This window comes from Tamandua tetradactyla, chromosome 6 (genome assembly GCF_023851605.1).
Source record: "Tamandua tetradactyla isolate mTamTet1 chromosome 6, mTamTet1.pri, whole genome shotgun sequence".
In the NCBI taxonomy this organism is placed as follows: Eukaryota; Metazoa; Chordata; class Mammalia; order Pilosa; family Myrmecophagidae; genus Tamandua; species Tamandua tetradactyla.
Genome location: NC_135332.1, coordinates 33,421,069 through 33,445,751, shown reverse-complemented (window position 1 = coordinate 33,445,751; position 24,683 = coordinate 33,421,069). Strand labels below are relative to the sequence as shown.

Genomic DNA, 24,683 nt, shown 5'->3' with positions numbered 1-24,683 from the left:
ATCTTATAAAAGAAAGTTTACCAGCTCTTTGGAAGAGAGAAATTTTTCCTGGTACTGAAGATTCAAAACAATTTATCTCATGGATAATTTTTCTTTAACAAAGCATTATTAAGATGTTACAGGGAAGAGCCTGGACTTCAAAATAAACTTTTTCAGTTCAAATTATGGGGCCTGTGCCAGTTTGAAACTATTACGTACTCCAGAAAAGCCATAATTTAATCCTGATCCAATCTTGTGAGGCCAGACCTATTGTTTAGAGTGGAAACCTTTGATTGGATTGATTCCATGGAGAATGACCCACCAAATTGTGGGTGTGAACGTTTTGATTAGATGGGTCTTGATTAATTTACTGGAGTCCTTTAAAAGGAGAAACATTTTGAAGGAAGCTTAGATGCTTGGCGTGCTGACAGAGAGAGCAGATGCACATGAGACCAGAGGTTTGGAAAGGCAGACCCCCTCCCCACCACCGTCCAAGGGAAGCTATTTGAAACCAGAAGCCTAATACCCCAGCAGGTGCCAGCCATGTGCCTTCCAAACTAACAGAGGTGTTTCAGACCCATCAGCCTTTCTTGAGTTGCGCTATCTTTTCCTGGAGGCCTTAGTTTGGGTATTTTTATAGCCTTAGAACTGTAAACTTGCAACTTAATAAATTCCCTTCTTAAAAGCCATCCATTCCATTTCTGGCATATTGAATTATGGCAGCTTTAACAAACCAAAAGAGGACCCATTAATTAATTGCATTGAGACTCAGTTTCCATATCTATACAATGATGATAACAGCAGTACCTGCCGTATAGAACTTTTAGAAAAATTAAATGAAAATTAAATTAAATGTAATGTAACATTTAATAAAATTTTTTTTATTAATTAAAAAAAGAATTAACAAAACAATTAGAAATCATTCCATTCTACATGTACAATCAGTAATTCTTAATAACATCACATAGTTGCATATTCATCATTTCTTAGTACATTTGCATCGATTTAGAAAAAGAAATAAAAAGACAACAGAATAAGAATTAAAACAATAATAGAAAGAAAAAAAAAACAAACAAAAAACCTATACCTCACATGCAGCTTCATTCAGTGTTTTAACATAATTGCATTACAATTGGGTAGTATTGTGCTGTCCATTTCTGAGTTTTTATATCCAGTCCCGTTGTACAGTCTGTATCCCTTCAGCTCCAATTACCCCTTCTCTTTTTTTTCTTTTTCTTTTTTTTTTTTAATTAACGGAAAAAAAGAAATTAACCCAACATTTAGAAATCATACCATTCTACATATGCAATCAGTAATTCTTAACATCATCACATAGATGCATGATCATCATTTCTTAGTACATTTGCATCGGTTTAATTAAAATTTTTATATAAAGCAAATCTTAAGAGCTTGCTTAGAAGAATGCATAAAACACAATAAGCACTACATAATCATTATGTTCATGATTATACTTATTATTATTAAACAAGGGCTTATGACGAAAATTAAATTTCCTACCACAAAATTCCTCTGTCCAGTACAGTTTCCAGGTGTTCCCTATTTTTAGCTATTCCCATTTTTAGTACTTCTGATTGTTAATATCACAGTAAATAATATTCTAGCATTCGATTTATCAATTTACAAGCCCTATCCCTATCTTCTCTTCCCCTACTCCTATGTCACTATAGCTATGTCATTATTCTCAGGCCCTCCAATGATGCACCTTCAAAGAGCATATCTCTAAACAGTCATTACTTACTCAACGAGAGTGTTGAGTCTCAACTAGACAATATCCTTGGACCCTTAGATTAAAGATAATGAGTCATACTAAGGGAACTGAGTTTAACCAGAGGTCTACAGGAACTGAAGAAGCAAAGGTCATCCAGCAGTTTTCTTATATTGATCTCATGTTAATACTAGTGGCATAGTATCAGGTTATTTTTATCAAGAAATACCTGCAGTACCTAAGTAAACAGTGCTAACAATGCTTTGGTTTCTGGTGATGTGATCTGAGAGATGGATTTTGTGAGAAACCAGAGAAATAGGTGAGCTTGCTCAAATCTTACACACTTAACCATGCTTTGACAGGAGACAAACCACATGCAGTTTAAGATTATGGTATAGATATTATGTGTTATTGGTAGATGATAAATGCATATACTTGAATTGCCAGCTTTCAGACAGAAGTCTTAACATTCTGTATTACCAAGTGAAAGGATCTGAAGTATACTGATGTTCTCAACTTTCCTTGAAACACCTTGAAAGTGAAAAGGAGTAATGGGTGGGTAGATGAAAAGACAAAAGGGAGATAGATTTAGCAAAACCACTAGGCCTTGAAGCCTATTCAGAACTTCTGACCCCAGCTGTAGAAAGCTAAGATCCACCTACAGAATTAGGGTGAAGAGGCCATGGAAGGTCACCCTCACTTCTGATACTGACTTAAGTACAGGGGGTTCCCAAAACTAGCTACTAGGAATTTGCTAGAAAGACTTGTAGAATTCACTGAAAGCTATTATACTCATGGTTATGGGTTATTCCTGTAATCAAGAAGTTAGGAATTAACAAATGATTATGATTATTGAATCATTATTTAGATATTTCTTTTTACTTTCTAGTGTACTAGAATAGCCAGAAAAATACCTGAAATTGCTCAACCGTACTCTAGTTGCCTTCATCTTTGATAATGATTGTATAACTATAGAGCCTTTATCTTGTGTTCTTTTGATTATGAAAAGCTTGTGAATGACCCTCACTAGTACCCCTTTTATCTGGTTTTTCAACTTTAAGTTCTTATGATCACTAAAGATAGCCCCTTATGTTTATTAATAAAGAGTCTTGAGTCTTCCCAGAACTAACCCACCCCAATGCCAAAGCTATCTTGATAAACGAAGCTGGATCTAACCAAAATGGGCCCACCTGACATATGCAGAAGTGTAAGCTTTACTAAGCATGTAATCAATCTGCGTGAGCGCAATTATTATATCATTTCTAATATCGTCATCACCAGCCATTGTGCTCATTATCCTAAAATCTGCCCATCTTTTGATACTATAAAACTATCACAACTACTACAGTTTAAGGAGACAGGTTTTTAGGCTAAAAGGCCATCTGATATCCAGCTTCATGCCTAGCAATAAGGTTTTTCTCTCTTTGAAACTGATAGCTGGAAAAATTTCTTGCCCTCGCTGAGTTTAACAATCTATTCTTTGTACTTAGTTCCTAGGATATTAACCAGAACTTCTCAGTTCTGCTTACAGAAGTAAGATGACAGAATAGCATTAAGAATAATTATAGCCCAATGAATCAGTGACTTCCTTCTCACAAGACAAAAGTTTGACATTCCTGAGGACCAGCTAAGAAAAGAGTCACAAAACCTTGCATGTAAGAGCTTGCACATTGATATCTAAATCTAATCACTGATGTTGGAGCAATAAGATGTCCTTAAGACAACACAGGATTGAGAAATTGTTCATGCCCTACTCACAAAGATACGTCATTGCTGACCTGACAGGAATGAATCACATGGACATTATTTAGTTTTTTTATCCCTATCCATTTTCCTTTACCTATGAAAACCCTAACTCACATTCCCACTTTAAACTAGTTTGGGGAAGATTCCTCCAGTTCTTTGCAAAGTGCATTGCACAAAAATCATCTTAACGTGGAGAGACATGTTTCTCCTTGGCAGTGCTGTCAGGCAGGCCGTGCTATCCGGAAGAGCCCTGCTCGCGGTATCACAACTCCAGGGGTCATGGATTAGCTGTTATGCACATCTGGAAGAGAGCCCACTGCTTTTGTGCAGTATCATTAAAGGAAACAGATACAAATTAGAAACAGCCAAAGAGATGCATAGAGCAGAGTGTAGGAGGATTCTAAATGCACAGCTTCCAGGTCCTAGGGCAGCATTACCTTCCCTGCACATTGTGTGTCATTTAGGTATGAAGTTTTTCCAAACAGGGGAACTCCGCCAAGCTCCCATGTCCACAGTTTTTATTAAGGCTTCATACATAGACATAAATGGTTGATTTGATTGCCCACCGGGCTGAACTCAGTCTCCAGGTAGGTCGATATCTCCTGATTCAGAGCTTCCACCCTAAATTATATGGTTAGTCTCTCTGACATGACCAGTGCCCACCCTAAGACCATTGGTTGTGTCTTACCCATCACTGAGCCATCTTGTTAGTATAAACTACCAGATGTAGCCTAATCCACTATGCATAATAAAGACACTCCTATCACTCAGAAAATTCCAAATGGTTTAGAGGTCATCCCTCCAGAGCTGGGGACAAAGGAAAGGCCAGAAACTTTTCTTTGGGGAAGGCCACATTTTTTACCACACATATGGATATGTAATAAAGCAATCACCACAAAATGTTGTCAATTGTGGCATTGAGGCAGTAGCTATCAGAATGTTCACTAGATAATTCTTTCCATTTTTCCTCCTGTATCAAAAATGTTTATAATGAAATGTTGGAGAAGACTGCCAAGTCCTGATTTTCTTCTATCAGCTTAAAAATTCATGGATGTGGTTTGCATGTGTGCAGAGAAATGGTTTTTTTCCAGAAAAAATAGAGCGTTAACCTGTTTAAAATCTGAATGTACACTCAGAGTCCCTAAAAGTCTGCATCAAAAAGCAGGAATGAACCTGGGTTTGATTCCCGGCTTATGTACTTTCCAGAAAACAAACAAACAAACAAAAAATAAACAAAAATTCAACAAATAGTGCTGCAATAATGGGATACTCACATGGAAAAAAGAATAAAATGTGACATACAGCATACAAAAAAAGAAAGAAAGAAAGAAGAAGAAGGAAAAAAAAGCAGGAAAGAAAAACTGTTTTGTACAATTTTATGGTACATATTAACCATTAGCAAACTTGATGAGGAAAAACCCCAATATGACTTCTATGTGCCATATATAGTTGTGGGGTGCTTTTTGTATGCTGTATGGTGGGGTCACATTTCATTCTTTTTCCATGTGAGTATCCCGTTATTGCAGCATCATTTGTTGAATTTTTTGTTTGTTTGTTTGTTTTTGTTGGTTTCTTTGTTTGGGAAGTGCAGGGTCCGGGAATCAAACCTGGCTCTCCTGCATGGCAGGCGAGAATTCTACCCCTGTGCTACCCTTGCACCCCCCATATATAGTTTTGAATAACATTGTTACCTCTTAGTAATCCCCTTGAATGATGATTTCGCATGAAAATTTACCCCCAAAGAACTGCATGTATTGATCTGTGAAGTAGGTTTTCTTAATCTTTTGTCTAGAAAGATTAGATAGTATCAGAACAGGTCAATAACTTGAGAGTTAGCTTAGTATTAAAGTATGAATATATCAATCTTTGTTAAGAGAAAGGCATTTCAGGAAGAAGGCTTAAAGTGAGGCACAGACATGTAAGACTATGATGTTTATTTAGCAAATGGGAAGTAGCCAAGTCTGGTTAGAGGTTATCACATAAGGGAAGAAATGGGGCTGAGCAGTTGGGAAGGGTCCCAACTAAAAGTCCTGGTTAGTAATTTAGACTTTGTTTCACGTATAATGAAAAAGCTATAAAACTTTTTAAGGGTGCAATGGTAGCTCAGCAGGCAGGGTTCTTGCCTGCCATGCCGGAGACCTGGGTTGGTTTCCTGGTGCCTGCCCACGTAAAAAAAAAAAAAAAAAATTTAAGCAAAGAAGAATGCTGGCATATTTGTGGTTTAGAAAAATAACTATTCTGGCCATAAGGAAAATGGACTGAAGAGAAGACGAAATTGAAGCTAGAAGACAAGATTCATAAGGAGTTATACTGTATTCATCCAACTCTCTCTCTTTACCACTCTATTTCCCTATGCCTTTTTTTAGCTCCTTTTATGTCTATGCTTTTAGAAAAGGCATATTAGTACCTATTTCTTTGTGCACATTTCTGTGTTTATCGGATAAACTGGGCTTCAAACATTGATGTGCAACAGAATGCTCTAGGGACCTTGTTAAACATGCACATGGTAGGGTCCCACTCCAGACTGAGAAACTACTGAAGCAGTTTATGAGCTAGGCATTTTGAGCATTCCTAATAAGCATATATCACAATGATATACCTACAAATGAACTTCTGGCAAGTGAGCCAGTAATCACTTCATAAGGGCAACATTTGTCCTGCCTTTGGCTTGACGTTTCATTAGATTTTTACGAAAAGTATAATTTGATGTCTGATTTGAGCTATCTCAGAAAGTAGGGCTTTACCAAGATTTGCCCGAGGGGCTAGCACATAAGAATTAACAGTGACTTCATTATCACAGTAAACTGGCATCTAGAATCTTATCATGGGACCAAAAAACAAAGTCAACTTCCATTTCCTAGGTATCTGTGCATTTAGAACCTCACACATGAATTATTGTGATTCATATTAGGAAATTGGGAAAGTGCAAGATCCCTGAGGACAGACTGGCCATGGAGACATACACAGTAGCCTGAGTACCTAAGGCTATTAATTAATGCTATCCTTATTATAAGAGACAGATGCACAACTCTTCAGTATTATTTATTCCCTAAGTCATTCATTCATTAGTCAATACCCATGATATTTACATAAAGCAGGAAGATTTACTGAGAACAAAAATTAGTGGGACATAAAAATTTAGTTGGGTGGAGCTTTCTGAAAGGAGATCTGTGTATCAGATTTAGAAGAATCACAATTAAATTAAAGCATCTCCTTCTGCCAACCTCAATCCCAGGAAGTGGGAGGACACTAATATTTTTCAAATTTAGGAGATGAGACCTGACTATGTGGACTATCAGGTGTTTACCAGCTAGTGATTAAACTTCATTCACCATGATTCAAAGGGTCTAGATTAGCAGTGAAGGGCTTATGCTTTGGCATGAAAGAATTATGTTGCAAGTATAAACATACTTCAAAGGTAACTCATTCTCATCAGAGTGAGATGTAGAATGAAATGTAATTCCCTGTATGTGGAAGGATCTCATAAATGTAGTTTGGCAAATTAAAAATGAGCAGAAACTCTTGGACACTCTTCCTAAGTAGAGGTGGGTGTAGAATCTCTTCTCTTGAATCTGGGAAAGGTGGGGGACTACTTTGACCAAAAGGAAGTGATACTATACCAGGTTTAGGGCCTATGTTTTAGGGGCAGCTTCTACCTCATATCTCTGGGGACACTGTTAGAGCCCAGAGTTTATAAGTATGCAGAAGCTGCCATGGTGTGAGGAAGCTCAAGCTAGCCACATAGAAGGTCAGACAGAGGGAGAGAGATAGAGAGGAGTAGGGAAAAAAGGAGAGAATGAAAAGAGGTTTGATGGTTAAGTTCATGTTTGCTAGATGATGGTGCCCAGTTGTCTGGTCAGGCAAGCACTGGCCTATCTGTTGCTGTGACGATATTTTTGTGGACTTAAAATCATCAACACATTGACTGCATCTATAGCTGATTACATCTTCCCTTGGCTAAGGGAGTGTCTTCTACAATGAGTGATGTTTAATCTAATCAGTTGGAGGCTTTAAAGGAATAGTCAGAAGAGAGAATCTCTCCCTTTGCTTCAGCCGGCCAACCCCTCCTGAGGAATTAATTGAAGACTTTCATCAGCATTGCCAGCTCGTTGCCTGCCGTGTGGAATTTAAACTTGTGCATCCCTACAGCTACATGGGAACTTTTCTAAAATCATATATTAACAGATTTCTCCTGTTGGTTCTGTTTCCCTAGAGAACCCTGGCAACTACAAGAGGCCTGGCCACTCCCCAGTTGTTCTAGTCCCCAACTATCTAAGCTGAAGCTAGTCTGGGGATGTTTTGATTAACAATGATAGATAGTCATTGAGGAAGCTTGTGATGGTGGCCACTAAAGAATGACTTTGAGAGACCAAAAGGCTTCAATGACTGAATCCATGAGGGAAGGGAGCATCCCATCCTCAAGGAGACACTCAGGACTCTGTAAAGAACAACGATAGTGGTGACTACTATGGCAGAAGACCATGTCCCTCTTTCCAAGAATTTTTGTTTAAGCCAAGGAAAAGGAAAGATATGTTGAAAGATGACTGAGAGCATACTGCTTGCCAACCTTGGTGGAGGGAGAACTAAACCAGGTTTAATTTAAATTAAACAACAACAACAAAAATGACTTCTTGTACTTGAGTCTGAAGCAATTCTCACTGGCTGCCCTTGGAATGATATCCCTATCACTTTCCCGAAGGATGAACTTTGCTGAAACCATTGAGACCCTCCATTTCTCCCATTTCTTTTTTTATAAAATGGGGAAAGCCTCTGCTCCACCTACCTTGGACAGTTATTATAGGGTTGATATATGTGTGCAATAGATAACTAAATATATGAGCCTAATCACTCCATTATATAATCAAATATGTTTTGAGACAAAGGAAAATGTATACAAACACACACAGCACAGCTCTCCTCCTTGGATATCTCTATACCTGACTGTAAATCTTCCACAGGGAGCTAATGGGCCTAACTGAGAAACTGATCTCAGGATTAAAGAGGACAAGTACAGAGCAGGAGAGGGAAGGTAGAGTCATTTATGTATTAGTACAATGCTGGATGCTTTTAATGCATTTATCTCATTAAACCCTTCTTAAACCTTACAATCTAGGTTTTATTATTATTATTATACCCTTTGTACAAATGAGGAAACTGAGGCACAGATAGATTAGTTACATTGCCAAGATCCTGAGACTGGTAAGTGGAGGGAGGAGCTGTATGTTTAATCCCCAAATCTTTACTCTTTCTAGGTTTCTTAAGCAAAAAGATCCTATAGAACAAGGAAAAGTTTTGCTTTAAGTCTTGAATGTGTTTTTTCCTATATATTATGCCCAAGCACAGGTATCTCAGTGTCCCAAGATATCACCATGACAACGGATCCAGCCCAAGCTAACTTCCTTTAATGCGTTCCAAATTACATCTGTGTCTGGAGTGTGCCAAGGCTTGCTGGCCTTGTGAATTAAGCAAAGGGTCACTCATAGCTATGAGAAACTAATTTCCACTAACTGTCCACACTCATTAACTTTTAATGTGCAAATCTGGATTTCCAGGTTCAGCCAAATGCAAGGAATGCCTGACAAGGATTGAATCGAGGATTGTACAAGAAAGGGAGGTTGAAAATAGAACGGGAGGCTCAGCATTCTTTTAGACAAGTAGGGATTTACTATTTCCCTGTCTTTCTGTTCTTCACCTTTTTTCTCCCAACACAGAAGTCCATCTTGGAATCTGCTGTCCTGTGTGTGTGTGTGTGTTTGAGGTTTAACTCTCAACCCACTGAACCACCCTGCTGGTCTACACCAGGGCACAACGGGGCATTCAGCCCTATGATTCAGAACTTGTCTCTGCCAACCCTGCAGGGAGCATAGAAGTGTGCAAAAGAGAGGTTTATTTGTTTTATTAAATCTGTAACCGAAAATAAAACTCAAACTGCTTTCATAGGATGGCTGGCCACCAAAACAGCCTCTGTAGTTCTACTGAGCTCTTAGGTGATTTGAATTGGGTGAGTATACCAAAGTAGCAGCCAACGAGAGCTAATTAGCTATGGCTAATAAGGAGAAATAATTTGTAGGCAATCTTGACAGAAGAGGAAAGAAAATAGAAGAGAAGATTATTCCATAATGTGACTCCTCTACTGTGACCTTCAAAGTCTTCATCAGATCTTTTAACCTTACAAAATGTTTTGTGTGAATGGATTTCTCAGAAATTGGTGGAAGGATTAAGTTTTCTACCTGAGTCGATGTGGAGGAAAACAGAGAATACCAGTACTACAGCTGGAAGCATCATTAATAAAAGATGCCTCTAGGAATTAGCGTAAATACTGGCAAGGTCTTTAGACTTTCACAGGTCATGAAATCTGTAATTAGAAGAATCTTTAACCAGTTATCTCAGGGCAAGTTTCCTCCAATCACATATGAATTGCATGTGAATATATGCAAGATTTCTCATCCATTCATCGTTTAATTAATTTGTTCATTCACTCATTCATTCAAAACTTACTGCAAGCATTATACTAGACAACCTGGGTAAAGAAATAAATAAGTCAGAGTCTGGTGCTGCTCAGATATATTTGTATAAAAATCACTGGATGATTGTTGAAAATGCAGTTTCTGGAGCACGACTACCCCATATTTCCAGTTAATCTGATTTCATAAACCCTGAATGCCCCATCCCCAAATGTGATGCATGTTGTACATGCGTGGACAACACATTTAAAGCTACAGACCCAATCTTTCATTCAGGAAACTTAAAACACAGGAGAGAAGGCAGGCATATAAATCAATAAAGATATTTATTGAAGTAGTGTAGGTGCTATTTGTAAACTCCAGAGGAGATAGTTGGACTTTTTGTTGGTTTCTTTTCATACCTTCCATCCTCCTGCAGCTTTTAAACGAGATTTACAACAGCCTGACTTTCAATCACATATTTGCAAATAATACCTAAATTTGAGTCCTGTAGTCATCCTGGGTCTGAGTCCAGTGTTCAACACAGACTGTATTTACCCATGTGAAGGACCATAATATTAGAGGAAGCAGGATATCATAAAGAGATACACTAGCCATTTGGGTCAAAGGGAGGAATCAGAAATAATGATGGTCATATACCATTTGTTCTTTAATTTATGCTAAATATCAATTGCAAGGTCTTTAGTCAGTGTTGAGTGGCAGTTCAAGCAGCCTGAGTTTTTCGGAATGTCCCACTGGTGCTGTTATATTCAGTGAATGTATATGCACATTTCTATCTGAAGATGGTAGTCTGATATCCTTTAGATATTGATTTGATACAATCTTTGAGATTTCTGTCATTCTGAGCAAAGGTGTGGATTTAACCCTAAACAAATTTTAAGCAAATGATTGAACAAAACAATACTAAAGGCACTGAAATAAATGTTAGCACCATCCTTAGTTAATACAAGCATGTAACGTGATATCATCACTCATTTGAAAACAAAACTTTCTGTTTAAAAAAAACACTTGAAAAACATCAATTTAATTTAAATGACATCAAAGAGTAAAGATTTAGGATTTAAATCAAGCTCAGAAAATCTTACATTCTATCTCTCATGAGTACAAATTTTTTTAATAAATTATTATTATTATAAGTGCTAAGATTTATTTATCACCCAGAGGGCTTAAGATTCTTGTCCAAGGTCCTAATGATATTGAGTGGCAAAGCCAGACTTCCAACCCAGACCTATCAGATTCTAATATTCATATATATAGTCACTTTGCTTTGTCCTCCTTTGACTTTCCTGACACTTTCCAACTGTAAGTACACCTCCTCGGCATTCCTGTATATTAATGGAGTCTAAACATTAAGAGTGACACTGAAGGATGTGCGGGCTTGAAAGGATTGTGTACCTTAGAAAAGCCAGGTTTTAATCCTAATCCTAATCCTAATCTTGTGGAGGCAGCTGTTTCTTTTAATCCCTACTCAGTACTATAGTTTGGAAACTTGATTAGATTATCACCACGGAGATGTGGCGCCATCTTAATTAGTTTACTGGAGTCCTTTAAAAGAGGAAGCATTTTGGAGAGAGTAACAGAGTCACAAGAACCACGAGAGCCCATGCAGCCAGAGACCTTTGGAGATGAAGAAGGAAAACGCCCCCAGAGGAGCTTCTTGAGGCAAGAAGCCTGGAGAGAAAGCTAGCAGATGTCGCCATGTATGCTATGTGCCTTTCCAACTGAGAGAGAAACCCTGAATGTCAGCCTTTCTTCAGTGAAGGTAACCTCTTGTTGGTGCTAATTTGGACATTTCTATAGCCTTGCTTTAATTTGGACATTTTCATAGGCTTAGAACTGTAAATTTGCAATTTATTAAATTCCCCTTTTAAAAGCTGTTCTATTTCTGGCGCATCGCATTCCAGCCGCTAGCAAACTAGAATAAAGGGCAAAAGTTTTTACCTTAAAATTTATCATCAAACTCTCAGAGATTGCAACTACTTCTTTCCTATACTTGTAGGAGTCAATGCCCATTGCCTTAGGGTTATTACCAGGGGCCTATATATTGCTGTGTGGAATAGGCATAAACCTTCTGGACATTTCTGGTATTGAAAGATTCAAGCAGTCACATCCAACCACTTATAAAATGGCAGACTTTTTTCCGACCATTCATAAAATGGCAGACTTATTCTTCTACTTTATAGTGTGAAGTGTGGTGGTATTAAAACAAGTACAGGGAAAAACAACAGGATCTCATTTCTGTGACACTGGGCTCACAGGTGAAATGAGCAATATTGGATGAGGATGAGATGCAGTAAAGTCCTGGTGTCACAGATGACTTTCCAGCAATTTCAACAAAAGGACTGAGGAGGAGAGAATCCTGAGCAGCTTGATGACTTGCCAGCATATTCCCCACAATGGCTCCTCTCATCTGTACAAAGTGTTTTTTACATAAGGAAAACTGACCCCAATCCTGTCTCAGCCACCAACCAGTTAGTGGTTAGTGGCTTAGTGGGACAAGTCATTTCTTTTCTCTAGCCCTCATTTACTAATCTGTAAGATGAAGTCATTGGAATGAATGCTCTCTACTGTTACCTTTTTTTTCCCAACTCTTAGCTTTCTAGAATCCTAAATAGAAGAAACATTTAGCTACTATTTGCAAAAGAATTATTTTACTGAAGGAGATAGAGAATGTTCCCAAGGCACCAGAGATCTCCCTCCCTCATTCAGTCCTATACAGTCACTGGAAGGGTATCTAGGCAAAACAGCATTGTTTGATTCTATCATCAGGAAATAAAATGAAACAACATAGTTTTATATTAAGATTATATAGCAGTGATTCAAAGAACATCAGGGGAAGTGGGGGGGTGCAATTGAAAATCACCTAGAAGCTTTTTCACGCTATACTGGCCATCTATTTCCCTACCCTCAATGGTGAACAGAAAAGCTAAGTGTGTATGTGGATAAAACTGCATAGGGGATTGTTTTAATCAATGAGTTTTGATAATCAGCAGCATGGACCAGTAACCTCTGGGGCAGGACTGAGCTTCCTTAAGGGGAAACTCAGCTGGGAGAAGTTGAGAAAGGCAGAAGGAAGAGGAGCAAGAGGGGGCACTAATAACTTTTACTGACTGTCCTAAGAGAAGTGCCGCTTGCTTTGAGCAAGCAGTCAATTTCAGATGTCTCTGTTTGCAGTAATTTCACATTTAAGTGAGTGGTTCTAATTGGTCTTCTGAATTGGTTGCACCTAAGTGAGTTTGTGTGTGTATTTTTTATTATATTTACCCATTTTTACTGTTTTGTCTTTGCCATTTTATGACATGATCCTTTAGCTTATTTTACTTTATTCAATTATTTCCATTTTACTTTTACTCTTAAAAGTGAAATAGGAAGTGGAGTGTGATGGAAGTGGTGGTGAGGATGCCCATGGCCCGAGAGAATGAATGCCTCCAGTGCAGTGCGTTCTGCACAGCTGCTCCTCCACAGCCAAGCGGATCCCTGGTTTCAGGGTTTGGTCCTGCATTCAGACACTTTGGACTAACAACTCTGGACTGGGGCAGGGAGAGGTGGGGAAGCAGCAGCAGCAAAAGAAGAAAAGAAGGAGGAGGGAAGGAGGAAAAGAAAAGAAAAACCTCTTCTACAGAGAACTCAAAAGAATACCCAGACAAACATAAGTCAAAGTAGCTTGGGGTTAGGGAGCATTCCTTGAAAAATGCTTTTATCTTGTTCCAGAAGATCCTAAAAGAAAATTAGTTGCCAAAAAACCGGAATTCTCTGATATAAACTTATCCAATAACAACGGTAACAGCAGGATAATAAAAATATCAGAAACAACTCTGAGGTTAAAAACTCAGGCCTAGGATCAGATTTCATGGGTTCAAATCCCCAATCCACTAATTATCTCACCACTTACCAGTTTCTGGCCTTGGGCAAAATATTAAACATCTATGAATCGTAGTTTCTTTATTTTTAAAACTAGGATATTAAATTTACTTACTTTATTGGATTAATCTATGTAAGTGGCACATTGCCTGACACAAATTGACTGATGAATAAATGTTAGCTCTGATTACTCATCATTAGTGGAATATTTACCACGTGCTCTGAGTCTCAGCAACATTATAACTAATCCTCTTAGCATGCCTAAAATGTATTCTCCCATTAGAGCAAGCACAGTCCTTTTCTCAGAAGCACACAAAAATTAAACTGCAGACCTGTCTGATTCCAAAGCCTGCAGGCCTGCAACTAAAAACCACCCCAAAAATAGGACATTACTAGCAAAAGCAATTAGTACAAAAAATAACAAAATTATGATTATGTAACACAACATATATGTCTGAGACAAAATAATTTAGTGCTAGTTTAGAGTATTCAGACTCTGGTGAGGTGATTTTGGTTTCTTCTACAGCTAAACTTCAGAAGTGAAGGAATGATTGAGGTATTTGCTCTCCACTCAGTTTACTGAATATGTGAATGGGGATAACTCTCCTTTTTAAAAAATTATCATGAATCACAAAAAAATAAGCACAGATAATGAGAATGTACATAAAATGGAGAGACTCAGAGGAAAAAGTCTAGATAAGGAAAATTTAATCCCTTTCCTAAGATCAAAAAGATTTTTCAAAGTCAAATAGGACCAACAGAAAAAAATAAGACACAATCTTCAAGCATTTCAAAAACAGGAGTTTTTTTAAACTACAGGAAATTCAGAAATTCGCTTTGATTAATGAGATGCTCAAAATTGGATAATGTAGCTGCGCTTCCCAGTGACTGTACAACAATAAATTCCAAATGGCAATGTATTTACTGTTGAGTTCTGGACTTCATTAGATGTTTGCTAAAGGAGTTTGTTATAATTAATGTAACTGCACTGAATGTCAAAGGAATTAATAATGATTAGCCTCTGATTATAAAGAGCTGCCTATCATGTATATTATGTTAACATTCAAAAAACCAACTTGCTTTATTACAGCACTTGTTTTTGAATTGTCAACAGTAATCTGTAAATCAATGAGTTGCACTGTTCAGGATCAGGGATCCCATACAAGTCGGTGGTTGGCTTGTTGGAGCTGTGTTCCATAATTATGTTATCCATGCAGATGATCAATTTCAAAAAGGAAGAAAACAGAAACTCCCAAAATAACATCTTGACATTGCCTACAACCCTGTGTGGGTTTATGTCTACATTTACCTAAATAACTTGGAGACCAATTTTGCTATTTCAAATGTAGATTGCATTAGAATTAAAGGATGTAAAACTTCATTTTTTTTATTAAAAAAAAGGCACAATGGCCTTTGTTAAGTCCCATAATATTTTGTCAAATCTATAAAATACATATCTATGAAAATTAAATAAGGACACTGGAGACCTAGGTAGCATAACCCTTTTCATTATCAACTTGAGAATTTTATAAGGGTTGAAATTCCTGAGCAAAATGCCCTACAATATATTTGAATGTTTGAATATTTAAAATCATTCTCAATAGTTTGAACTTGTACACCTGAAAGAACAAAGTAAAAGCCGATTCCAAGAGGGCAAAGATGCATTTACACCCGAGGGACTGATAATACTGAATGATTCTCAAACCTCAGAAGACAAAAATATTTGGGGTTTATGCAAGATTATTAGGTTTACACAGTGTGGAAAAGAGAAAAGTTTTTTTTTTCACATGTGAATGCAGTCAATTGGCCATCAAAAGCTAATTTACTTCTTTCTTTCAATACAAGATGATGCATGCAAAATGTGCATCAGATTTTGCCTGCACTGTAAATTGCTCAGTCTTTGCAAAGTTCTTAAGAAAGAAATAATAGAAACAAGGCTTTGAAGCTTCAGTGAAATATTATTTGAGAACAGAAAAGCAGGCAAGCTACAAAAGCATGGCTCACTTGTACTGGCCATGAAAATAAGTTTTAATACAATAAACAGTATACAAATACTATATACTTGCCATAAAAAGAGAAGTAGAGCCCATGAAACTTTATTATTTCTTCCTTTCTCCTTTTGCTTAAAAAAGTCCCCTCTAGCTTACTCTTGTGAAGCTTATATAGGTAGCAGAGAAGCTCAGACTACCTATAGGCATGCCTAAGAGTTACTTCTGGAGGACCTCTGTTGTTGCTCAGATGTGGCCTCAGTCTCCTTAAGCCCATCTCTGCAAGTGAAATCATTGCCCTCCCCCCATGTGGGACATAACATCCAGGGATGAAAGTCTCCCTGGTGACGTGGGAGATAACTCCTAGGGATGAATCCAGACCTGGCACTGTGGGATCAACAATTACATCCTGAGGAAAGAAGTAAAATTAATACAGTATCAGTGGCAGAGAGAGTTCAAATAGAGTCAAGAGGCTACTCTGGAGGTTGTTCTTATACAACTTCAGGTAGACCTTGCTACCTATCATAAACTGCCAACCCCCAACCAGGACCATTCCAGCCAATCCTAAAAAAACACCTGGGGCAATATATAAGATTCCCTATACAAGGGTTCCATGCACTAGAATAACTTTCTAGAAACCTACAGCCTCCAGATGGGTCCCTGGTCCAGATAAGTCCTGAAACCTAGCTCAGCCTCTTCAAAACATCAGATAATTCCATCTCCCTACCCCATATTAGTGACATACCCTTCCAATATGAGAAATTTTGAGCTGCCATAGCTCAAACACCCCTAAAGAGAGGGATGGGAAGATCAAAGGTGATGGTGGAATTATACAGAGAAGATAGGATTTAAAAAATGAGTATGATTGCTGAATCATTAAATTGATATCTCCTTTAGTCTCCAGTATTTTAGAGCAGCTAGAAGTAAAAACCTAAAATTGTGAAATTGTAACCCATGTCAAAGTCTGACATATGTTCTACAACTAATTGTGCCGTGCTTTGAAATTTATAGCTTTTTTGTATATATGTTATTTTTCACACAAAAAAGGAAAAAAGTCAATTGTGATGATAAATAAATATTTAAACCCTCTAGCCTCCTATATTCTGGAGCAGCTAGAAGGAAAAGGAGGATCGTATGGTAGCCCATGACAAACTCTGGGATCTGTCCTGTAACTACTTGTTGAAGGTGCTTTGAAAGCTATTGATTTTTTTTATTTCTTTGCTTTGTATATATGTTATACTTTACAATTAAAAAAAAGTTAAAAATAAACAGTCCCCTCTATCCCAGGAGGTGCTTGCTATTTCGACATCTACTCACGTAACACCCTTAAAATTTCCATTTTAGGTCAGTAGGGCTCTTTTTGCAGAATGATAGTAAAACCAGGCAAGCAGAATTTACGTTCAGTAAGCAAACAAGCCACAACTAACATCTAGACACTCTTAAATGCATCTTGCTTCCGTGCTGTCATTCCTTGCTTGTATTATTTTCAATTTCTGGAATGTCTTTCCCTTCTCTCCCTCAAAGTATGTTGTAACTGTTTCCTTGTCTGATAAATCTTCCTAATCTCTCCCCAGGGTATTCTCTGTGTACTGGTGTATTCAATACTTATCATATTTTATTAAAATGTTCATACCACTGCTATTTCACTCGACTCAGGGTTAGAGGTTTTGATCACATCTGTGCCTCAGTGTATCATGCACATTAGCATGTGTTCACTAAAGGAAGTAATTTTCCAAATTCAGACTAATTTAACAATGATTCAACTGATCCAAGTAAATGCCTGCCTTAAAATAACTGATTGTATGTTTTTTAATTCTCTTTAATATCATTTTAGAGTGTAAGATAAGGAACCAAAATAGTTTTTCTCCAAGTTCTTGGCCTCAGAAATCCTTTATATTTGTGAAATTAATTGAAGGCCCCAAAAGCTTTCATTTATGTGGGTTATATCTATTGATTTTTGCCATAGTAGATATTAGAACTGAGAATTTGTTAAAACAAGGAAAACAATACTCTTTCCATTATTCATTAGAGTGATGATGTCATCACAATCATGCAGCTTCTGGAAAACTCCACTGTATGCTTGATGAATAAAAGTGAAAAGAATATATGTAACAACTTTTTATTATTATGCAAATAATTTGGGCTCTGTCATGGTATAAAAGAAATTATGTTTGATGCCTGCCTGGCTTAGTCATTAGTATCTCTTTTGAATGAGCACTCCGGTTATCTCTGCCCTGGGCTTAACCCTGGCTATCACAGCCTCTACCTCTATGTGGTTTGGATAATAAGAGCGACCCCTAACTTCTCAGTTGGGCCCTTGCCACTTCTTCTCCAAATGGCTTCTTTCCACTCTGCTCTTTCATGCCACATAATTCTCTAGCAGGTCAGGTACTTCCATATGACTTTATGATAAGAAACTCCCTTCAGCTTCTCCAAACACCCCTTACCACTTCTGCATTCTATACCTTATACTTTGAAATTGCCAATCCCCAGTATTTACAGGAAAGCCCTCCTCCTCCCCAGTGGGTTACAATAAAGGTAAGAGTTTGGGACCCAGATAGACGTACGTCCCTCTAGGAGTCTATGTTAGTGAAGCCCCAAAGACCCCTCCGCCATGCTCATCCTCTCCACACCCTCTCCAGAGCCTCAGATCTAACAGAGCTGTCCTTTCATGCATCCTTGGCTGGCTGGCTATCTGCATTTGCACTTCATCACCCAAAGAATTTTCAGATAATATCTGAAATAGCCTTATGGAGCTTCCGAAAGGGTTTGGGGGATCCCTTAGGGTTACCGGACTACATATGAGAGCCACTGTGGTGACCAATGAAGCTAACAGATAATAACTAATATTTGACTGTCTGTGTACAGTTTCACCATGTTTTTGCATGCAGTATCTCATGAGAAGCTCATAACAACTCAAACAAGAAGTTTGGGAAACCAAGTCTTGGGTTCAATGACTTGCCACTATAGGATAAACATCAGAACCAAATTGTAAATGAAGGTTTTTGACTTCAAATTCTATGTCTTTCGTAAAACATTAAATGGTAACTTTCACTGTGGGTATTAGAACCGGCCTTAAGGCATTAATATATGAATTTTAAATTTATTTTTAATGCATTTGTGTATTTTTAGTTTCATTTATTCTATTCTTTAGGTTATATCTCAGTACTGCCGTTGTTTATTTCGCTATTCAAATTTTTCCAGCTTTGAATATTGGGAGTAATTTCAGGTTGGTTTCTGTGAACTTTGCACATGCCTCAATTTTTTTTTTTTAACACTGTTTTTCTTTCTGTATGACCAGGTGATCCAGGTTCATCCTGTATTTCCTGTGCCCTAGCATGACTATCAGCTGCTTCTTCAAGGACTTCTAGCTTCTTTGAATGTAGTATGGTGTTTAGAAACCAAGATTTGGGTGCTATCTGTAAGAGTTGCTACTGGTGAGTCTCAGCCTCTAAGCCCTCAATTTTAAAAAGAGTTAGGAAATGCATGCATGAATATTAATCCATGTATCCACACATATCTGTATTTATTTCTCTATCAGTTGCTCAATCTTCCTATAAAAATGAGTTCATACTGACATCTCTGACTGTAATCCAATATCAAAAAGATTATTCTATCCTTCTCCTCTTGCTCATTTGTAAGTTTCTATGATAGGAGAAACCTGCAGTCTGAATTTAAATCACTACTGTGCTCTATTTACAACACAGATATCTTTGTGTGTGTTTTAAAAATTAACTTTGAATTTTGGGGTGTATTTTCTCATAGGTATAAACATTTATATATGTGGTGCCCTTTTATGTATGATCATTAGGTTCCCAGGCTAGCCTACAGAATTCTGCTTAAACCCTGTTGCAGGATTTAAGATTCACCTCTCCAATCAAGAGCTTCATTTATAGTACACACAAATCTCAGTGGTTTCTATTACTGCTAGAACTATAATTACTACTACATCCCCCATTTGAATAAAACTTATCATTTCACAAAGTGCTTCCATATAAATCATCTCATTAATCCTCAAAACAACCATAAGAGTTGGGTTTTATTATATGTAATTTCTATTACTTTAGAAATTCTAAAGTAATTTATATTACTTTAGAAATTAGGAACTTGAGAATCAGAATGAGAGATTAATCATTTATAATAGAATATATTTATTTGTTTGCCATATATCATCAGAATTCAGCCACCACATTAAATCAGTCACATCGTCTGGATTTGGAGCCCAGGAATCCAGATTTTGATGAATTCACTACATGATTTTGATGCTCACTAAACTTCAAGAACCACTGCTTTAGAGACAGATAAACTCACTAAGAGCAAAAATATCAAGCTTTATGAGGACAGGATTGAACTTGGCTTTCTCAGTGTCAGAGTCAGGATTTTACTATATTCTGTATTATTCTACATTGTATAATATTACTATATTAGGTGTTTGGGTACCTAAATCATATTTCTTTGGGTTTAGACAATTTTGAAGATTTCATAAGGCAAGTCACAACTAAGTTAATGGTTCCTTTTCCAGGGACTGATAGAAATATGATTGAAAATGTTCCTGGTGGGCTGGTAAATGTTTAATGCATATTTGCAAGGCTGGTCCATATCATGCTTGGCTCTGCTCAAAAAAAAGAAAAACAAGAGGCATTTTGTTCTTCTTGTTAACCACGCCCACCATGAGGAATGAACGTTCCAGCTGAAAAAGAATATTCTTGGATCTGGAGCTCAGGAGAGGGAAGATTTTGTGGCCATTGGAGTTCATCCTGTAAAACATCTGAATACCCTCGTTAGTATTCCTCGCACCCAGCAAGCCACACTTCTGAGCACAGACTTTAAATCAAAAGCTTTGCTCAAAATTCCCATCTCTTTGCAAATCACAATGAATATCAATGATGAAAAAAAATTATAGCAGAAAAGATTGCAAATGGGCCTCAGAAATCATCTGCTCCAACTCTGTCACCTTACAAACAAGGAACCTGAGGTGTGGAGGGATTCAATGGCTTGTCCATGGCCAGCACAGCGAGTGAGTGACAGCACTGGGGCTGGAACCTGGGTTTCCTAACTCCCTGGATAGCTGCAGCTATTCAAATCAAGCTATTTAAGCAAGATTTCCCCTCCAGTGTCCTTCTAGTTCATCACTCACAAAATAGCAATACCCCTATAGAAGACAGACTCTCTCAGATGTCGCCTCATCACTGAGAGGCTGCATGGGGAAAAGGAAAGATTGTGCTGATATCTGGGAAACCAGAGGCCCTAGCAGAGCTGAACAAACCGAACTACTACGTAAAAGTTTTGCTTGTAAATATCCCAAATTATTTTGTTGTGATTCAGCTGATTTTAGTTGAGTTTGCATATAGACACAGGTGGTTTAATTTTGAATAGACAGGTATTTATTTGGGAATGAAATGAAACTTTTAAGATGTTTTATAGAAATATGCCAAACAAGGGGCTAGAAGACCAAGATGGAGTAGGCCCATGGAAGAACATATGGGCACAGAAAGTAACCTCCAGAAGCAGGAAGGATTTGGAGGAAGAGAGGAAGATGGCAAGTTCTTTGCAAAATGGATTTGATTCTTGCCCACCCCAGCTGGGCTGTCAAGAATTCATTGATAGTGAGTCACAGGTTGAAGAAAAACCTTATAAACAGCCTGCAATAATGGCATCAGTCATTCAATCCTGGAAACCCCTGATAGAACTTGATTAAAACACATATACCCAGGAGAAAAGGTGAGTATATTTGGGCGAAACCTAAATCAGCAGGAAAACTCTTCGTTTTACAAGTAGGTGGTGGTTTGGTTTTGGAGCCTGCAGTTGCCTGGAAATTGCCAGTGTCTATATATAGTCCATTTACTTAATATTGAAAAATATATAATATTTTGGATTAATTAAATCTCTTCATATAGGTTTATGGTAAGAGTGCTTACACTAATTTTTTTTTTTTTTTTTTGCATGGGCTGGCACTGGGAATCGAACCCAGGTCTCTGGCATGGCAGGCAAGAACTCTTGTCTGCTGAGCCACCATGGCCCGCTTACATTATTTTGATGCTTTTTAGGAATCCTATAAAAAATTTATACGCTACTGACTTTATCTCATGAAAATAACAACCTGGTAGAATTCATGAAAAGATCCATGGACATATGTGCTACGGAAATAAACAACTATTCTTGGATGTCTTACGATTGCAATTTTCTGAACTTTGCAATATCTTCATTTTATTTGGAATTGACTATAGCCTATCACTCTCCAAAGGACTATAAGATATTAAGAGAAAAATTGGACACAAATGAGTACATAGTGCTGAGTTCTGCAATTGTGAGAAAACTATGAGGCCTGAAATAAGTAAATATAGGCTAGTTTAGGAGAAAAAAACTAACATGAAAAAGCACTGAAGTGCCGAACTGAGCACGGGGAATTAAATGATCATCATGGTCTGGAATAGACACAAAAGGGTTCATGTAAGAAGTGGAATAAAAGTAGGAATGTAAAGGGTAGATAGGATTTGGATACACAACCAAGAGAGTCCGTGCACTTCAGGTGATAGGATGGCTTGCATGTTTGGTTGTTGGGGTAGGATGGTCCAAAGCTTATGAGGGTAATTAACCTGCTCAGAATATTGGGAACATATTGTATAGCAATGGATGATTAAATCATCTGGGGTCCGGATGATACAAGGCCCTGATATCCAGAAGAGTTTGGCCTTGATGCTGATTAAAATAGAAAGACTTGAGCAGAAGAAAGAAATAAAAGAAACATTGCATTAGGAAGATAAATCCAGAAGGACAATACAGGGAAAACTGAGGAAGGAAATGATACAGTAGGAAACATTTGCAGTAATACAAGTGGAAGTTTTTGAAAGTCTAGTCTAAGGTATTGATACCAGAAATATTTGAGTTATATTTTCAAAGAAGAAGTAATAGCTTTTGGTGTCAAATTTTATGTTGGAAATAAAGTAGAAATATTTGTTAAAGATAACTTAAAGGTTTTAAGACTGAGATACTCAAGAACCTGTAATGAATGACTATTGAAAATAGTTTGCTAGAGTTGGCTAACGATGGTTTGGGGTGAAGATAGAGAAAATACTCTGTCTTTACCAAATCCCGCTTGATTTGTTTCCTCTTGTGCTCACATGGAGACTGCATTTACAAGCATCCTTTAAAATTTGTTTGGAGCCATGTGACCAGATTCTGGCTAATGGGATATGTGTGTAATCAGTATGCCACATCTGGTCTGGGCTGGATGCCACATGTGCAAAATGGCACTGCCACATCACGAGAAGAAAGAATCTGGATTCCTGAGTCACTGTTTGGAAAAGAGACACTTGCCCCACATTGGGTTTAACATGAGTATCGATAAAACATTTTGCATATGTCACTGGTCTTCCAAGTTTGTTTGTTTGATGCACAGCCTGGCCTACCGTAATATACTTCTGCTGATGTGCCATCTAAGCAGACATAGTCTAGAGACAATTGGAAATGCAGAGTTAGAATGTAAGTAACTAGATTCATGGTTTGACGCTTAGATTTGTAATTCATCTTCCGGGTGGTAGGAGTTGCAGAAACAGCAGTGGCTTCCTGAGGCTATGACTGAACAGAAATAAAGGCATGAGAGATGGGGTGTGGGGAGAAATTCACAATTATATAATAAGGAAAAGAACGCAGAGAATATGACAAAACAAAATATTTCCGGGAGGAGAAGGTTTAAAGAAGCAAAGCCTGATCAGCGGCATCTAATACTTCAAAAATATCGAGTATTGTGAAGAGTAAGGAGAGTAATTGGGTTTCACAAAAGTTGAGTTCTCAGCGATATATGAAATAACAATTTCAGTAGAGCGAGGATGCCCGAAGCCATGTTGATAGGAATTGGTAAGAAGAAGGAGAGAGAAACGTGTGTGTATACTGGAGGAGGAAATCTTGAAAACTGTGTATATATGAACTAGAAAAGTAAGTATATTTGTGGGAAGCACAGGGTGAGCTGTGTTTGTATGCATATGACCCTCTAAGCCAGCCTGATCTATTCATGTATCGTGTACCTTTGGGCTCAAAAACATGAGCTGGTTTTTGAGGCAATCACTCTTGAACTTCTTTGACTCCGTCATTCCTGACATTTCAAATCAGGCTTGATTAACCTTGACTTTGATTTCATCTGCCAATAAAAGATTTGGTATCCCTGTGCACTCCACACAGTACTTAAATTTGGGGCTTAAATGAAACGATTTACATGAGGTGCTCAGGAGAGTCCCTGGCTCATAGAAATCACAGATGAAATATGAGGAATAATAAAATAATTGTGGTTACTGCTAATATTATTTTAAACATAGCCTTACCATGTCTTTTTACATCTCACAGTCCATCATTGCTTTGAAAGGAATTCCTTTCCTACCCCTAGGAATATGCAAGAATAGGCATGGGAAGTTTGGGAGACTGAGGCTGTTATTTCAATGGAGGTAAAGGGTATGTACTGGGAACTATGTGTGAACATGCACTGGGTCTCTCTTGTCTTTTGTAACCGTAATGCCTACCATGCAGAACGTTATTGTTAAAATTGGGTGGAAAGAATGAGTACATGCGTAACTGAATAAAATGAATGAATGAGGTCAAGTTGAATGGCATTAAGGTGTTTTTATAAAGAGATCAGACTCAACAGCCAGGTGGATCTAAGGTCAAATCCAAACTCTGTGTTATTTTAAGTAAATTTGTAAACTCCCTTAGGCTGTGTCTTCTATAAAATGAGGAGGATATCAGTATCTAACCAAAAAGTTCATTGTGGGGTTGATTACATTCATGTATTTAAAGTGCTTGGCAGCATATGTGGTACAAAGCAAGCATTCAATAAATGTTAGCTATCATCATTCATCATTGCTGAGTGGGATGGGAATTGTTTATTGAACTCCAAAACAAATTAATATTTCTACCCTAGCCCACAAA

The 24,683-nt window shown here is 37.6% G+C and overlaps 1 long non-coding RNA gene across 2 annotated transcripts in view; it reads left to right on the top strand.

Moving 5' to 3' along the window:
- LOC143685941 (uncharacterized) overlaps nucleotides 1-24,210 on the top strand; it is a 46,064-nt gene extending 21,854 nt beyond the window's left edge. The window contains exons 4-5 of one of the 2 annotated variants that reach the window (XR_013176804.1): nucleotides 19,066-19,201; nucleotides 24,105-24,210. This is a non-coding gene — a long non-coding RNA (uncharacterized LOC143685941). Of the gene's footprint in view, nucleotides 1-13,275; nucleotides 13,620-19,065; nucleotides 19,202-24,104 lie in introns of those variants that run through there. The other variant, XR_013176806.1, reaches the window with a different exon arrangement.
- Nucleotides 24,211-24,683: the final 473 nt, after the last annotated feature.